The sequence below is a fragment of the Cervus elaphus genome, chromosome 11, assembly GCF_910594005.1.
Source record: "Cervus elaphus chromosome 11, mCerEla1.1, whole genome shotgun sequence".
In the NCBI taxonomy this organism is placed as follows: Eukaryota; Metazoa; Chordata; class Mammalia; order Artiodactyla; family Cervidae; genus Cervus; species Cervus elaphus.
In genome coordinates, this window is record NC_057825.1 from 44,613,036 (window position 1) to 44,630,803 (window position 17,768).

Consider the following 17,768-nt stretch of genomic DNA (forward strand, 5'->3'; position numbering starts at 1 on the left):
TGGGAAGGTGTAGATTATTAGTTAGCTAAAGACTTTAAAAAGGAAAGCTCTTGTGTCATTTCTTTTTTTAATGGCTCTGTAGTAGGCTGCTGTGTGTTTGTAAGATAAGCCATTTCATCAGTCCACTTTTGATGGACAATTAAGCTTATTTCCAAACTTCTGCTATTAAAAACCAGGGAATCTGGGACTTCCCTGTTGGTCCAATGGCTAAAACTCCATGCTCCTAATGCAGGGGTCCTGGGTTTGATCCCTGGTCATGGAACTAGATCCCACATGCCACAACTAAGAGTTTGCATGCCACAACTAAGACCCAGTGCAGCTAAACACGTTTTTTCAATTAAAAAAAAAAAAAATCAGGGAGTCTGGATACTTTTCAAATGTCATAACAAAAAGGATGCTGAGGTCTTTTTATGACACCCTAACTTTGGTTTGAAATCTATGCAATTGAAAGTGTAACCCACATCCCAGACTGAGCAAAAGTCTCCTACAGGGTTTAATGACTGGATGTGTGATGGCTTCAGGAAGCAGAGGGTCCTAGAAAAGGGAGAATGTCATTATATTTATTTAACATTTTTATATTCTAACCCATGGATTTACCCAAATCCCTGAGCCCGTGAACATTTACTAATTACCAATATAGAGTTGTCTTATGAAAAAGGGAAAAACCAAAACAACAAGCTTCTACCAAGATGTGAAGACAGCTCAGTAGTCCTAATTCACACAGTGGAAGAGTCTGAACTGGACACTGAGAGTCTTAGTTCTGCTGCTGAAGAGCTATGTGATCTTGAAGAAACCTCTTCCCACTCTGGACCTCCATTGCCTCAGTCCAGGGATGAGGAACCTGTTCTACTTCCTCCCTCTGCACTGATGCTCCAACACTACACTGAGTGACTTGTGGCAGTTACTAGATGTACCAGATCCAACAGGGACTGTCATTTTGCGGTGGTTCCTGTGGGTAAATAGGGCTCTGGGCTGCCTGTGTTAGGAGAAAAGTGGAAACAGAAAAGCAGCTGCCTTCATTTCCAGAGGTTACACCAGTACCTACTCCAGATGACAGGGGTGCAGAGTAGGTAAGGGGCAAGAGCATCAGACATGGCAACATCAAGACCCACCCTCTAGCGGGAGTCTGCATGGCTCTCTCTCCAGCCCCACCAGGAGCCCAGAGCATCCCAGGAGGCGCATCCCTCCTGAAGAGTCTGACAAGCACAGACTTCCAGGAATGACTCTGCCCTGTTCTCCTGCCTCATCTGAGAATAGACTGGAGAGAGGCTAAGGGGGCACATTTTCACCACCCACCCCTAAGTCTCTCAAGTGCAAATGGAGGCCAAGTACATTTTCATTCTGTAAGTAAATCTTCATTCAGTAAAAAATATAAAGTTGCAGGGATTTCATTCAACTTGTTCAAAATCATGAATTTTTTAAAAATGTATTTGGATGTGCTGGGTCTTAGTTGTGGCAAGGGGGATCTAATTTCCTGGCCAGGGATCGAACCTGGGTCCCTTGCATTGGGAGTGTGGAATCAGCCACTGGACCACCAAGGAAGTCCCTCAAGTCATGAATTTGATGAGAATATTTTTCTTGCTCATTTTCACTTTTTAATCAGCAATAAAAAGTGTGCTTAGTCACTCAGTTGTGTCCAATTCTTTGTGACCCCACGGACTGAATAATAATAAGTACATTAGATAATTTGTGAAGTTCTCTGTTCACATATTTTATGAAAAACCACCTCAATAGAAAATTGCTCATGTTCAGTGTTTTTGGTTTGTAAAAATTTAAGCAGATTACCTTTTTGGCTTTCCTTTTCTGGCTTTGTCTTTTTTGAGTTGCACTGTCATATTTTCTAAATTGATCCCAACTCAACTTTGTACTCATTCCCAGTGATCTAAGAGTTTACAAAATAAAATCACTCTTTTAAAACATTCAAATTTATTAATATTACAAAGCAAAACACAACTTTAATAAATATAAAATTTTCAAATCAAAAGTATTTAAATAAAGATGAATTATTTATTTATGTATTTTACTTTTCAATTAAATCATATTAAATATTATTATAAAAATAAAACTTCAGGAACTTCCTTGGTGGTCCAGTGGCTAAGATTCAGTGTACCCAATGCAAGGAGCCCAGGTTTGCTCTCTGGTCACGGAACTAGATCCCACATGCTGCAACGAAGATCAAAGACTCCGTGTGCTGCAGCTAAGACCTGGTACAGCCAAATAAGTAAATAAAATATTTTTTAAAAAATAAAACTCCAGAATTCTCCAACGGCAGCTGGTCAAGCAGGACAAAATGGTCCTGACAGGTCCCATCAGTAAACTCAGTCATCAGCTGGCCAAGATCAGAGAACACGATCTCAAGAACATTCTTTGCAAAACTGAGTACAACTTAATCTGCTGTGATATCCTTGTCCAGGAGAGGTACTTTTTCTCCATTTGCTGGAATGATTCAATTTTCTACCTGTTCCAATGAAAGAAGAGGTTCTGAGTCTGTTGAACAGATAGGTCTTAAGAATCCCTCAGCAGTCTAGCATTTAGTTGATCTTGATCCAGTCAAATTCTTATCTAAACTCCGTTCTAAGGTGGCATTGAATCTACAGGATGAAATTGATGGTATTTTGGATGGACTTTTTATTTTTTCTTCAAAAGTTCCTGAACTATATTCTGCATCTTACTAAACCGGTCAGAGTGGTAACTCTTTGAAATCAATCAATCTGTTAAAATATATTAATAAATATATTGGTTTTACTGGTTGATTCTAACGAAAGGGACCTTAGATTTTAAAAAAGAAGAACTCCCCTCCCTCCACCCTGCAACATGTTTTTCTTATGTTAACTTACATGAATTTTATCTTAATTCTCTTCCTCCACTGTTTATAGAGAGGAGGACACTTGTGTATTTCTGCTTTTTTGGTCAAGGAGCATAAAAGATGCAAATGACTTTCTTTTTGAGAGACTAGTTTGACAGATTATTTTTTTAACAATAACAGCAATTTTTATTGAGCACTCATTCAGTTCAGTTTAGTTCAGTCGCTCAGTTGTGTCCAGCTCTTTGCAACCCCATGGACTGCAGCACGCCAGGCCTCCCTGTCCATCACCAACTCCCGGAGTTTACTCAAACTCATGTCCATTGAGTTGGTGATGCCATCCAACCATCTCATCTTCTGTCGTCCCCCTCTCCTCCTGCCCTCAATCTTTCCCAGCATCAGAGTCTTTTCACATGATCTAGTTCTTCACATCAAGTGGCCAAAGTATTGGAGTTTCAGCTTCAACATCAGTCCTTCCAATGAACACTCAGGACTGATCTCCTTTAGGATGGACTGGTTGGATCTCCTTGCAGTCCAAGCAACTCTCAAGAGTCTTCTCCAACACCACAGTTCTAAAGCATCAATTCTTTGCGCTCAGCTTCCTTTATAGTCCAACTCTCACGTCCATACATGACTACTGGAAAAACCATAGCTTTGATGAGATGGACCTTTGTTGGCAAAGTAATGTCTCTGCTTTTTAATATGCTGTCTAGGTTGGTTATAACTTTTTTCCAAGGAGCAAGCGTCTTTTAATTCCATGGCTGCAATCATCATCTGCAGTGATTTTGGAGCCCCCCAAAATAAAGTCAGCCACTATTTCCACTGTTTCCCCATCTATTTGCCATGAAGTGATGGGACTAGATACCATGATCTTAATTTTCTGAATGTTGAGCTTTAAGCCAACTTTTTCACTCTCCTCTTTCACTTTCATCAAGAGGCTGTTTAGTTCTTCTTCATTTTCTGCCATAAGGGTGGTGTCATCTGCATATCTGAGGTTATTGATATTTCTCCCGGCAATCTTGATTCCTGTTTGTGCTTCATCCAGCCCATGAGCAGGGCTCATGATGTACTCTGCATATAAGTTAAATAAGCACGGTGACAATATACAACCTTGACGTACTCCTTTTCCTATTTGGAACCAGTCTGTTGCTCCATGTCCAATTCTAACTGTTGCTTCCTGACCTGAATAAAGGTTTCTCAAGAGGCAGGTCAGGTGGTCTGGTATGCCCATCTCTTTCAGAATTTTTCACAGTTTATTGTGATCCACACCCATTACTATGGGCCAGATATTATTTAAATGTTTTATATTTGCCTTTGGGGGCTGTGTTCTTCATACAGAGGTGATCTCTGCCCTGCTCATGATTTTGTTACAGGGTCCAGTCAAAATGCACTACACATGGTTTACTGATTAAAATCAGAGTCAAAGGAACAAGGAATGAATTCCCAGTTCTGCCACTAGTTGTGACCTTGGCTAAGGTATTTAATCCCTCCAGGCTTTCATATTCTCATCCAAAAATTGGTACAATAAGCGAGAACATCTTACAGGATTTTTGTGAGGCCTGAGATAGGTGTCTGGACAGGGCTCAGCATAAGGCCCAGTGCATATTAAGCACAGAATCCTTGTCTGCTACTGTTACTTGTTCTTTTTGTTTTTAATTAATTAATTTTTATTTATTATTTGGCTGTGCTGGGTCTTCACTGTCACAAGAGCTTTTCCTAGTTGCAGGAGCAGGGGCTACTCTCTAGTTGCAGTGCGAAGGCTTCTCACTGTAGTGTCTTCTCGTTGTGCAGCACGGACTCTGCATGGGCTTCAGCAGTTTCAGTTCCCAGGCTCTAAAGAACAGGCTCAATAGTTGTGGCACTGGGGCTTAGTTGTTCCACGGCATGTGGGATCTTCCTGGATCAAAACCCTTGTCTGCTGTATTGGCAGGTGGATTCTTTACCATTGAGCCCCAGGGAAGCCCACATGTTGTTCCTGTTGTTATTTAATGTCCAGTATAGTGCCTTGCTCATGGGAAATATTTTATTTGAAGAAAAGAAAATGCTCTTGAAATTTATGTGATTCAGTAGTAAAAGTATCTTTTTTTAATGTGGTTTTGCTGATTTAATCTGTTAGACCCTGTTTTTCTCTACGCTGGTACTATTGCTGTGATCCTCAGTCCAGCTGTTAACAGGAATAACAATAGCAACTGCCATTTACTGAGTTCTTGTGTGATTGCAATTTTTAACAATTTCTGTCTAAGCCATAAAAAATAAGGTAGGACCTTAAATCATGAAAAAAATTAAAAAAACCAAAACTTCGCAATCTTGGGAGTTTGATATCCACTTAATAAGCAAAGCAAGGCATCTGCATTAAACTTCAAATATCTTACAACTATAACCACATGTACACAAATATAAGAAAAATATAAATTCTCTAATATGGCAAAATGTTCCTCAGACACATGGTATATTCTTACACAATAGTCCCCAATGCATCACACCTTCCTGCATCCAACTCCTTCGCAGTATGATTTTTTTCCTGCTTCCCAACAAGAGATAGAGACTATTATCCCTGGTACCTCCTATCTTGGATCTGGGTATTCCTTAAGGCTTCATTTAGTAGATAGAATGAGACAGAAGTAACACTGTACAACTCCCAATTCCAGACCTTAAGAAGCTTTTGCTTTTGCCCTCTTCAAACGTTTCTACTACTATGTGAAAAAAAAAAAAAAAAAACCATTCTAGCCCAGAGGATGAAAGGCTATTTGGAGAACTGAGGCATCCCAGTCAATAGCCAGCATGACTGCCAAACTTGTGAACAAAGTCATCTTGGACCATCTAGTCCCAGGTGAGCTGAGTAGCTGCCTATGTGACTTCAAAGAGGATCAAAGAAAAATTTCCCAGCTGCATACAGCCCAGGGTCGAGAGCAAATAAACTGCTATTATTTTAATTGACCAACTTTCAGTGTGGTTTGTTACACAGCAGTAGATAACTGACACAGACACCATGTACAACTTTGGAGAATATTGAACTAACTTGTGACTGCCTCCAGACTTAAACCAAAAAAAGAAGAAAATGGACCCCTGGAACTATTGAAAAATAGTATTTTGTTATGGTAGTACCTACTGAACCCATACTCTCTGAGAGGAGGGACATGACAAATGAGTCTTTTATCTACAAATATCAGCCCAATAAGTTCTTTCTGCCTCCAAAGCAGTGACTGTCTCCTAGGTTAGCAGGGGTACAACCCACAAGACTTCACAGCATTTGGACTCAGCAGTTTTCTGTTTCAAGAAAATAGGAGGAAATGGGGAGACGGTGTTAATCACGAGCTTTCACATTCAGGGTTGCAGGTCACACTGTGCCAACCCAGTGCTCGATGCAGGATCCCAAGTAAGAAAAAGTCCTGTGTCACCATTAATAAACTTGATTTTTTTTGTGTTTGTGGCATACAAAGCCCTCTAAAGTGTACAGGCCTAGGACAGAGCCCCCCTTTCCTGACCTAAGGGCAATCTTACCCTGGCCTCAGTTTGGGGAAATGATTGAGGCCTTTTTTTTTTCAGGATTTGCCTTTGAACTGTGACTAAGGAAAATTGGTAATGGCTATTAAATGTAAAATATGCCTATCTCTTGATACATTAACCCAGCTTTAGGGAAAATATCCTATAGAATTAAAAGAACCAATATATTAAAGTGGTGGGTGTTAGTCACTCTGTCATGTCCAGCTCTTTGCGACCCCATGGACTGTAGCTGGCCAGTCTCCTCTATCCATGGGATTCTCCAGGCAAGAATAATGGAGTGGGTAGCCATTTCCTTTTCTAGGGGATCTTCCCGACCCAGGGATCGAATCCATGTCTTTTATGTCTCCTGCCTTACAGGCAGATTCTTTACCATCTGAGCCAAGAGGGAAGGCCCATATATTAAAGTAGCTATGCAAAAATGTTTATCACAAATATTGTTTAAAGTAAGAAAAAATAGAAAAACGTCATTAATAGTGCCTGGTTAAGTGAATCATGGTCTGTCCATATTAGCAAATGCTATGCAACTGTTGAAAATGTTGTTACATCTATTGGCTTGGAGAGATTTATTCATGTTGTCATTCATTAAACATTTACCCAGCATCAGCCATAAACCTGGTAGTCTTCTAAGCACTAGTGATGGCAGGGAACAGGACAAGGTTTATTGCTTATGGAATCCACATCTTAATGAGGAAAGACAGACCATAAACAAATAAAGAAGTAATATGTCAGATGGTGGTTAGTGCTATAAAGAATGATAAAGGTGGGTCAGGAGACAGAGTCTGGAAGGAAGTGAGGGAAGGGGCTCTGTGGCAACCAGGAGGAAGGGCAGCTGAGGCTGAGGAAACAGCAAGTGCAAAGACCTGTTTTGGGAGTGTGGTTGGTGGGAACAGAGAGCTCAAGTAGGCCAGGATGGAGCAGGTGAGATGAGAGAGAAGAGAGGGAGAGTTGGTGTGAGTGTGTGTGTGAGTGTGTGTGTGTGTGTGTGTGTGTGTGTACACACCCAGATCACATAGGGTCCTGTGGCCCCTGGTGAGAATTTTGGTTTTACTCTGCATAGGGTGAGAAGCCACTGGAGGGCTTTGAGCTGAGGAGCAACAGGACCTGACTTAGGATTGTTTTGTGTTTTTTTAAATTAAATTAAAAAATATTTTTGACTGCACTGGGTCTTCATTGCTGCACACAGGCTTTCTCTAGTCATGGCAAGCAGGAGCTACCATTTAGTTGTGGTGCACGAGCTTCTCATTGCCGTGGCTTCTTTTGTGGAGCACGGGTTCTAGGCACATGGGCTTCAGTAGCTGTGGCTCATGGGCTCTAGAGCACAGGCTCAATAGCTGTGGTGACTGGGCTTAGCTGCCCCATGGCATGTAGGATCTGTCCTTGCATTAGCAAGTGGATTCTTAACCACTGGATCACCAGGGAAGTCCCCTGACTTACGGTTTTAAAGGATCCCTCTGGCTACTCTGAGGACAGTAGACCAAAGAGGGAAAGATTAGAAGCAGATAAGAGTGAAGAGGCTCCTGGCCTGAGAGAGAGAGGGTGGTGCTTACACCAAGGTGGAAGCAGTCAGCTGGGAGAAGCAATGGGATTCTGGATAGGTTTTTGAAGAGGAACGGGAGCTGTGGATGCCATAATGGAATTGGAGGTGGATATGAGTAAGAAGCCAGATGGCCTTTACATTTTGTTAATGAGAAAAGCTAGTTCCACAGTAATATAATTATAGGATGATCCCATTTCTGCTCAAATAAACAACAAATAAAACACCCTCTCTGTGTGGAGAGAAGGGAATCCTCCCGCACTGTTGATGGGAATGTAAATTGGTACAGCCACTATGGAGAACACTATGGAGGTTCCTTGAAAAACTAAAAATAGAGCTACCATATGACCCTGCAATCCCACTCCTGGGCATATATCCAGAGAAAAACATGGCTCGAAAATATACGTGCACCACAATGTTCATTGCAACACTTTACAATAGATAAGACGTGGAGACAACCTAAATGTCCATCGACAGAGGAATGGATAAAGAAGATGTGGTACATATATACAATGGAAGACTACTCAGCCATTAAAAAGAATGAAATAAGGCCATTTGCAGCAACATGGATGGATCTAGAGAGTGTCATACTGAGTGAAGTCAGACAGAAAAGGAGAAATATTACATGACATTCCTATTATCTGGAATCTAAAAAGAAATGATACAAATGAACTTACTTACAAAACAGAAAGAGACTCACAGACTTAGAAAATGAACTCATGCTTGTTGGTGGGGGGAAGGGATGGTTGAGGACTTTGGGAAGGTCATGTACACACTGCTATATTTAAAATGGATAACCAACAAAAACCTCCTCTGTATAGCATGTGGAACTCTGCTCAATGTTATGTGCCACCCTGGATGGGAGAGGGTTTGGGGGAGAATGAATATATGTATATGTATGGCTGAGTCCCTTCACTGTTCACCTCAAACTATCACAACATTGTTAATCGGCTACACCCCAATACAAAATGTGTTTGATGTTTAAAAAAAAAAAGTTTTCCTCCTTGTGCCTGGATCTTTTCATCCAGGTTACATGAGTGTGTTAGCCTCCTAGGGCTGCCATAGCAAATTGCTACAAACTGGGTAGCTTAAACAACAGAAATGCAGTTCTGGAGGCCAGAAGTCCAAGACAAAGATGCCATCAGGGTTGTTTGTCGTGAGGTAGGCCTCTCTTCCTGGCTTGTAGATAGCTGTCTTCTCACATGGCCTCTGCTCTGGAAGGCTCCATCCTCAAACCCTCACTGAACCTTTATTACTTCCTTATAGACTCCATCTCCAAATAAACACACTGGGGGTTAGGGATGAATTGGCGGGGGGCGGGGGGGGGGGGCACAATTCAGTCCATAACAATGAGTATAGGAAAAGTTTTGAAAGGTGACCCACAAGCAGTTAACATCGATCAATGTTAACCACCCTCCAGTGAGGGTGGTTTTTATTGTTTTTTTCCTTTGAATAGTTTCATTGGGTACATATCCATTTTTAAAATTTTTTGAGAAGGTATTTAATAAAGAATGACTTTAAGAGAGGGAGAAAAAAAAGCTACCTTGGCTTAGAATTCATTCCTGCACATATTTTTAAGGCCACCAGTGGCCTCTGGCTCTGAGCCTCTACGCTCAGCCCCTGGTTCACTCCTGGCCTTGGCCAGGGAGCAAGGATACTCAGGCCAGCTCAACACTTGATCAGAAGGTTAAGGAACCCAGGAGAAAGGAAGAGGACATGACTGCCCTACCTGAACAGATGTGGGGTATCCATGATAGGACCCCTCCCTAGCCCTGCAGGTACCTTAGGGCAGAGGGTCTGAGATGGCAGTGACTGTGAGGAAGGAAGGCATAGTGAGGTCAGTGTAACATCCCTCCTCTGAAGCTTTAGGTGATCCTACCCACCCCTGCCCTACCCCGCACAAGTGACTCAGAGCTGGCTCCAGCTGGCACCTCCTGGACTCACTGACCTAGGCCAAGCTGCTTGACTTTGCTCATCCTCAGCTGAGAGTTGGTGGTGAACATTCAGTGAAACAATGTGGGGACCATTTACCTGTTTCTTCCTGTATCGATTGGGACCTGTCTCTCAACACACTCTCATGACAGCAACACCTTAGCTTGTAGCAGAACCTGCTGTGTGCTGGCACCCCAATGGTACTCCACACAGGTTCTCTGGATCCTTGTGGAGACCAGGATCCCATTTTACAGCTGAAGAAAAGTAAGGCTCAGGGCACCCAGTGACTGCTCATGAATTCACCACTTACCTGCTTTTATGCCCATCACTGAGCTGAGTCCAGCCATGTGGCTCGGTCGGTGAAGGCATGTTGGGCCTTTGCTCCTGAGTCCCAGGTGTGCTCTGGGGAGGCTTCATGGTGAGGAGGGCTGCAGGGCCCCACAGAGGGCACAGCTGTAAAATAAAGTGGAACCTGTCACTGCTTAGGGTCTTTTCTGCTGTAAAGTTTTGCAATCCACAGAGAAGCTGCCCTGGGCTCCCTCATCCGGGAGTGGAGGCCTCACGGACAATCACAAGGCTCGTGGCTTCTAAAAAGCTCACCACAAGATACCAGAGCTCACAAATCCTGCCATGATCTCCCAAACCCAGCTCATGGTCTGACCTGCCTTGCTGTTCCAAATCTACTCTTACTTCTCTTCCTGTTCCTTATATTCTGGGAAGAAAGCCCTTCCCGTTCCAGGGACTCTCCCCACAGTCCCTCTGCCTAGAACACCTTCTGACTCAGGAGTATGAGGCCAGCTCCTCCTTGCCCTTTGAAATTCCACCTTCACAGTGAAGGGGTCTGGAATATACCACGCTGAAAAGGTTTGTTCCTGAACTCATTTTTTCTTCCTAAAAGAAGAGCCTCCCCAAAGAATTCAACTGTCATGTGACTGATCCATGTTGAGGTCTGGCAGAAAACAGCAAAATTCTGTAAAGCAATTACCTTTCAATTAAAAAATTAATTAAAAAGAAACAGAACTCAACTGTGATAACTCTTTTCCCTAAGACGTATGCACCAGGAAAGATTGACTTCTTTCACTCAGACAGAAGTTGCAAGGGGATAAGAAATCTCTTAGACGTTGTCACAAAACTATATCACCTCTCCCATCTGTTCTCTGGAGGGCCATATATCTTTTCTAAAAGTCATATATTTTCCCATAAGTGCTTTTCTCCCTCTTTCCTTCCTCTATTAAGATAGTATGTAAGTCCTAAATTGTAACAGCCTCTTTGATTCACATTTTTCTGTGAACTCCTGCATACACACAAGAAAAAAATTCTGTCTTTTCTCTCGCTAATTTTTTTTCTCACTTTAGTTCACAGGCCCCTATTACGAAACCCAAGAGGGGAGAGGAGAAATTTTTCCTCCCTGACATTTGTCACCACCTAAGAGGGGTCTTCCCTAACCATTTTATCTCTGCCACCTTTCATAGCATTTATCATAACTTATGACTTTATCTATTTGTCTGCTTATTAAGTTTTTGTCTGAAATTCCATTAGAGTACAAGGTGTATGGATGCAGGGACAGCATCTGTCTCATTCATCACTGAATACTCCTGGCCCACTATAATACTTGGCATATAATAGTTCATTAAATACTCAGTGAATGAATGGATGAAGAACTCCATCCACAGCTCAGGTATGTTGAGTCTAAAGCTCATCTCAGTTCCATACTCACTCACTGAGAACTTATTAGGTACCATGATAGTGCTCAGTGTTAGCAAGCCACAAAGATCTGCTCCCTGTCATTGGGGAAGTGAAGTGAAGTAAAAGTCACTCAGTCATGTCCAACTCTTTGCGACCCCATGGACTATACAGTCCATGGAATTCTCAGGCCAGAGTACTGGAGTGGGTAGCCTTTCCCTTCTCCAGGGGATCTTCCCAACCCAGGGATCAAACTCAGGCCTCCTGCATTGCAGGCGGATTCTTTACTAGCTGAGCCACAAGGGAAGCCTGTCATTGGGAAGCTTACAGGAAAATATGCATCTGTGCTGGGTCCTATGTGGGGCAAATATGAGAAAAGAGACACAATTCCTCCCTGGAGAAGTCTCCTGATGGAGTAGGGGGAGGAGAAAATGGAACACATGTGAAATTGAGCTTGGAAACAAATACATCTCCAAGTACAGTTATTTAGTACATAGATAAAATAGACTGTTTAGCTGTTCTCTTGGCCTTTGTTTAGGAAATAATTCATGTCATTCTACTAATTACATTGGATGGAGCTCATGCGACTTCTGCTTCATTTATACACCTGAGCCTGAGGAGTGCCTGTGCCCCTGGCACTCAGACCCACTGACAGGCATCACTGGTCTCCTCTTCACAGCTCCTAGGACAGACATGTAGATTCTAAAAAGTCTTGCAGAGCAGCCTCCGTGCCTCAGTCAGGACCCCTTAAGCCAGAAGGGCCAAAAACATACTGAAGTTAACTCCTTCACCCTCCAAAAAATAAATAAATAAGAGGGAGAGTTTATTGCAATTTTTCAGTGCACAGGAACCCAAGAGAACCTGACAGCAAGACGAGGCCTAGTGCATGGTCTCAGGTCTTTAGATTCCCATGTTCCAATTTCCATTCTCTCGTCCTTCTGCATTTGCCCTCAACACCTATATGTGGCTGACCTGTGGGCAGAAAGCCCTGGATCAGATGTCCATAGCCTGGTGCAATTAGCCTACCTCTGGGCAAGGATGCAGGTAGCAGACCAGGCCCCTAGACCAGAGAAGACAACCCCAGAAGAAGACTGAAGTAGGTAGAGTGGTCAACCTTTGTCCAGGACTGAGAGAGTTCAATGAAGATGACTCCAGAACTAAAACCAGGAAAGTTCCAGGCAAATCCAGGAGAACTGATCACCAGTGCAGCCGACAGCACATCTGTTTCATGCCCATAAATATTATTAATTCTGAGGAGCACATTTCTGCACATTTAACATCACTGAAATTGGGATGTGTCTTAAAATCGATGGTATCCTATGATGGCTGTCAGCCAGGAAAGCAACCTAGTTCTCCAGGAGAGGATGTGTGTTTGGCAGTCACTTCTGAGGCACTAACAACATGAAATGACCTTAAGTTAATTTTCTGCTTGAGTTTTCTAGAACATTTGTTGTTTTTCAGTCACTCATGGCCAACTCTTTGTGACTCCATGGACTGCAGCATGCCACGCTTCCCTATCCTTCACTATCTCCTGGAGTTTGCTCAAACACATACTATTGAGTTGGTGATGCCATTCAACCATCTCCTCCTACCTTCAATTTTTCCCAGCATCTGGGTCTTTTCCAATGAGTCGGCTGTTCGCATCAGGTGACCAAAGTATTGGAATATTTCTAGAACATACTTAAGAGTGAAATCAAACCTGCATGAGGACAGACTTGTGGTTCAGATTCTCAGAATTATTTTTTCTCCTTCCACATAGTACCAGGATTAAGACAAGCATGTTTGCAGCCAATCTTTTCTTTGGGAAAATTCCTTAATCTCTGGTGTCCCAGCTCTGATGTGCAGTCTCCCTCTTCAGCGGTTTTTCTTGCTTAGTCATACATAAAAAATGGTACAGTTTACAGTTGATGATATCTCAAAATGGATGAAACATGAGTAATCAACCCCCAAAAGTCTGCATGGGAGTAGTGGGGTGGTCACTGCTGGTGCTAGAAGGAGGCACAGTGCTGGATGCCCTGGGCACTCAGGGCTGGATCCAGAGACTGTAGAAACCATCCCCTCCACCCATCCAGGCCTTTTGGTCCTCATAAGCCTTGTTCTAAGCTCAGGGGTCACTCCATGGACCTGTACAGCCCAGCCCCTTATTCAAAAAGCTCTTTCTTCTTCACCTGTTTCTCCAAGGAGGTCGGTATTTGGAAACATCAATAGCTTTCCCTATATCAATGAGCGGAAAATTTCCCCCTACCCCTCTTAAGTCTTTTGGCTAGTGCAATAATTAAATTGACACAAGACAGGTTAATAGGAAGAAAAAACAAATTTAACTTCGTATGTACAGAGATCATAATATACATAGCTATGAGACCCAAGAAGTGACCAAAGCAAGCTGCTTATATACCTTTTAGGCAAAGAAACAGTAAGTCTGTAAAGAACTGACAAGACAAACATACTTAGGTTTATATACTAAGTAGTGAAGAAATGAGGGCTCCCCTGGTAGCTCACCGGGTAAAGAATCCGCCTGCAATGCAGGAGACCCCAGTTCGATTCCTAGGTAGGGAAGATCCCCTGGAGAAGGGATAAGCTACCCACTCCAGTATTCTTGGGCTTCCTTGGTGGCTCAGATGATAAAAACAATCCGCCTGCAATGAGGGAGACCTGGGTTCAGTCCCTGGGTTGCAGTAGACCCCCTGGAGGGCAAGGCAACCCACTCCAGTATTCTTGCTTGAAGAATCCCTGTGGACAGAGCCTAGTGGGCTACAGTCCATGTGGGTGCGAAGAGTCAGACACGACTGAGCGACTGAGCACAGCACACAGCACAGTGAGGAAACGTAGAGAGTTTGTTTACAAGCCTTCTGGCCTTGAACTCCCTGTCTCTGATGATAAGGATGTCTCTCTACTTCCTGCTGCAGGGAGGATAACTTTCACATGGGAGATTTATTTCTGGCTTTCAAGGGGACAGAGGAAGAACTATATCTTTCTTTGCACGGGCTGTTTCTCAAGTAACTTTAAAATCATCAGTATGCCAATATTGATCGCTTATCAGAAGATCCATCAGTTTCCTCTTCTGAAATATCTCTGGAAGTTTCATAATTAAAAGCTGAGTTGATTGTAGAGAGTAGAATAGATTAATAGCTGAATAGTACATATCTCAATAAACCAGTTTCTTAGCCCTGAGAATAGGTCAGACCAGCTAAACTCAATTTAGGAGGCAATGATGCAGGTGGGCTCCCAAGTTTAGGCCTATAATTGGATGATCAACCAGGTATTTAATAAGAGGCATTTACATGGAAACAAAAGAAAAACAATGGTTAATAATTGGAGCAAAGTATGAACACGTTTCTGAGTTCTGAAGATAGCCAGTCAAGATGATTTCTAGATGTTAGGTTTGAAGTCTCTTTAGATGGAGTGACAGCAAGCAGTGGTAATCTGATAGGTTTTCCTGGTTTGTACTTTGAATGTCTCGTGTTCTTTCTGAGAGGCTACAGAGCAACAGGCATGAAGACTGTCCACACACAAGCTGCTGGACTGTTTTCTCCGAAGTTTACATCACATTGTCCAACCTTAATTTACATGGCTTCAGAAAAAGGGTGTTGTTAGTTCTCATAAGTCAGAAGGGTGGGAGATAAATTGGAAATGTTAGTTTGGAAAGTTATAGCCAGATATTGGAAAAAACTAGAATTTTAAGATCTAGTCAGTTTACAGGTAGAAAAAAAAGCTGAAAGACAATTAACAGAACTAGAATTTAATATTCATAAGTACATATTATATCTTCTACTGAAAAAATCTTTCTCTTATAATTACCCTCATTTTTTATCAAAAATAACCATAATAAGACTACAGTAAGTACACAAATCTTCAAGTTTCAAACTTTCAAAGATCCAGATAATAAATGCATTTAGTCTTATTGAGCTTGATCACACATAAAATTCCTTTTTCAAGATTCCATTTTTACAAAATTTGTTATCCTTTAAAATTTTTTTTTCTTTTATATTGGAAGATAGTTGATTTACATTGTTAGTTTCAGGTGTATAGCAAAGTGATTTGGCTTTATATATACATATATCTATTCTTTTTCAGATTCTTTTCCCATTATAAGTTATTACAGAGTCTAGAATTGAGTTCCCCATTCTATATAGTAGGTCCTTGTTGATGATATATATAGAAGTGTGTATATGTTACTCCCAACTTCCTGACTTATCCCCCGCATGTCTCCCTTTGGTAACCATAGTTTGTTTTCTAATTCTGTGACTCTCTGTTTTGTAAATAAGCTCATTTGTATCTTTTTTTTTTTTAGATTCCACATATAAATGATATTTTTCTTTCTCTGATTTACTTCAGTTAGTATGACAATGTCTGGGTTCATCCATGTTGCCACAAATGGCATTATTTCAGTCTTTTTCATGACTGAGTAGTATTCGATTGTATATATGCACCATATCTTCTTTATCCATTCCTCTGAGATGGACAGTTAGGTTCCCTCTTTGTCTTGGCTACTGTAAATAGTGCTGCAATGAACACTGGAGCGCATGTTTCTTTTCAAATTATGATTTCCTCTAGAAATATTCCCAGTTGTGTAATTGCTGGATTATATGGTAAATCTATTTTTAGTTTTTTAAGAAGCCTCCATACTGTTCTTCATAGTGGCTGTACCAATTTACAGTCTCACCAACAGTGCAGGAGGGTTCCCTTTTCTCCACACCCTCTCCAATATATATTGCTTATACACTTTTTGATGATGGCCATTTTGACTATTGTGAGGTGATACCTCATCGTAGTTTTGATTTGCATTTCTCTACTAGTGATGTTGGGCATCTTTTCATGTGCTTTTGGCCATCTGTATGTCTTCTTTGGAGAAACATCTATTTTAGATCTACCTATTTTTTGATTGGCCTGTTTTGTTTTGTTTTTTGATATTGAGCTGTATGAGCTATTTGTGTATATTGGAAATTAGTCCCTTGTTGGTCTCATCATTTGCAAATATTTTCTCCCATTCTGCAGGCTGTCTTTTCATTTTGTCTATGGTTTTCTTTGCTGTGCAAAAGCTTTTAAGTTTAACTTGGTCCCATTTGTTCATTTTTGTTTTTATTTTCATTATTCTAGAAGGTGGATTCAAAAAGATATTGCTGTGATTTATGTCAAAGAGTATTGTACCTAAGTTTCCCTCTAAAAAATTTATAGCATCCAGTCTTACATTTAGGTCTTTAACCCATTTTGAGTTTATTCTGGTATATCATGTAAGAGAATGTTCTAATTTCATTCTTTTACATGTGGTTTTTCAGTTTCCCCAGAACTACTTATTGAAGAGACAATCTTCTCTCCATTGTATATTCCTGCCTCTTTGTCATAAATTAATTGACTACAGGTGTATAGCTTTGTTTCTGGGCTTTCTATCCTGTTTCACTGATCTATGTTTGTCTTTGTGCTGGTACCATTGTTTTAGTTTTTAGTTTTTTGTTGCTTTTTGTTAAGGAAAGGGAAATTTAAAAAAAAATTTTTTTTTAATTAAAAAAATTTTTATTTTAGCTGTTCCAGGTCTTCATTGCAGCATGTGGGATCTTTAGTTTTGGCATGCAGGATTTTTAGTTGCAGCATGTGGGATCTAGTTCCCAGATCAGGGATCAAACCCAGGCCCCTTGCACTGGGAGCACAGAGTCTTAACACCAGGGAAGTCCTAAATACCATGCTGTTTTTATTACTGTTGTAGTTTTATAGTATAGTCTGAAGTCAGGGAACTTGATTCCTCTGTTCTTCTTTCTCAAGAGTGCCTTGACTATTCAAGGTCTTTTGTATTTCCATACAAATTTTAAGGATTTTTTATTCTAGATCTGCAAAAAATACCATTGGTAATTTGATAGGGATTGCATTGAATCTGTATATTGTCTTGGGTAATATAGTCATTTTGACAATATTGATTCTTCCTAAAACTTTTTTTTTTTTTTTTTTTTTTTTGCACAGGGCCTGCCCCCGGGCCGGCCGGGGCGCGCGGGGCCCGCGCTGATTCTTCCTAAAACTTTTATACATTTTAATGCCTATTTTAGTTTGTCAGTTGTTCTCTTTTGCATTCAGAAATAATCAGCATTACTTTAAGATAAAATTATTTCCTTTTCCTTCAATAAAAATGCATCTCCATCCCTCATACCATTTTTTAACCAAAATAAACATATTCTACTTTTCTTCCATACAGAGTTGTTTCCCCTTATTATTTTTAGTAGCTTTAATTACATATACAGGCCTGCCTCATTTTATTGCATTTCACAGATTTATTGTGTTTTCTACAAATTGAAGGTTTATGGCAACTCTGTACCAAGTTAATCT

General features: G+C 41.2%; 1 long non-coding RNA gene across 1 annotated transcript in view; it reads right to left on the bottom strand.

Annotated features, from left to right (window-relative positions):
- Window positions 1–17,768, bottom strand: part of LOC122703420 — a 114,805-nt gene that overhangs the window by 64,244 nt on the left and 32,793 nt on the right. Inside the window, exon 3 of the long non-coding RNA XR_006343486.1 lies at window positions 10,084–10,226. This is a non-coding gene — a long non-coding RNA (uncharacterized LOC122703420). The remainder of the gene's footprint in view (window positions 1–10,083; window positions 10,227–17,768) is intronic.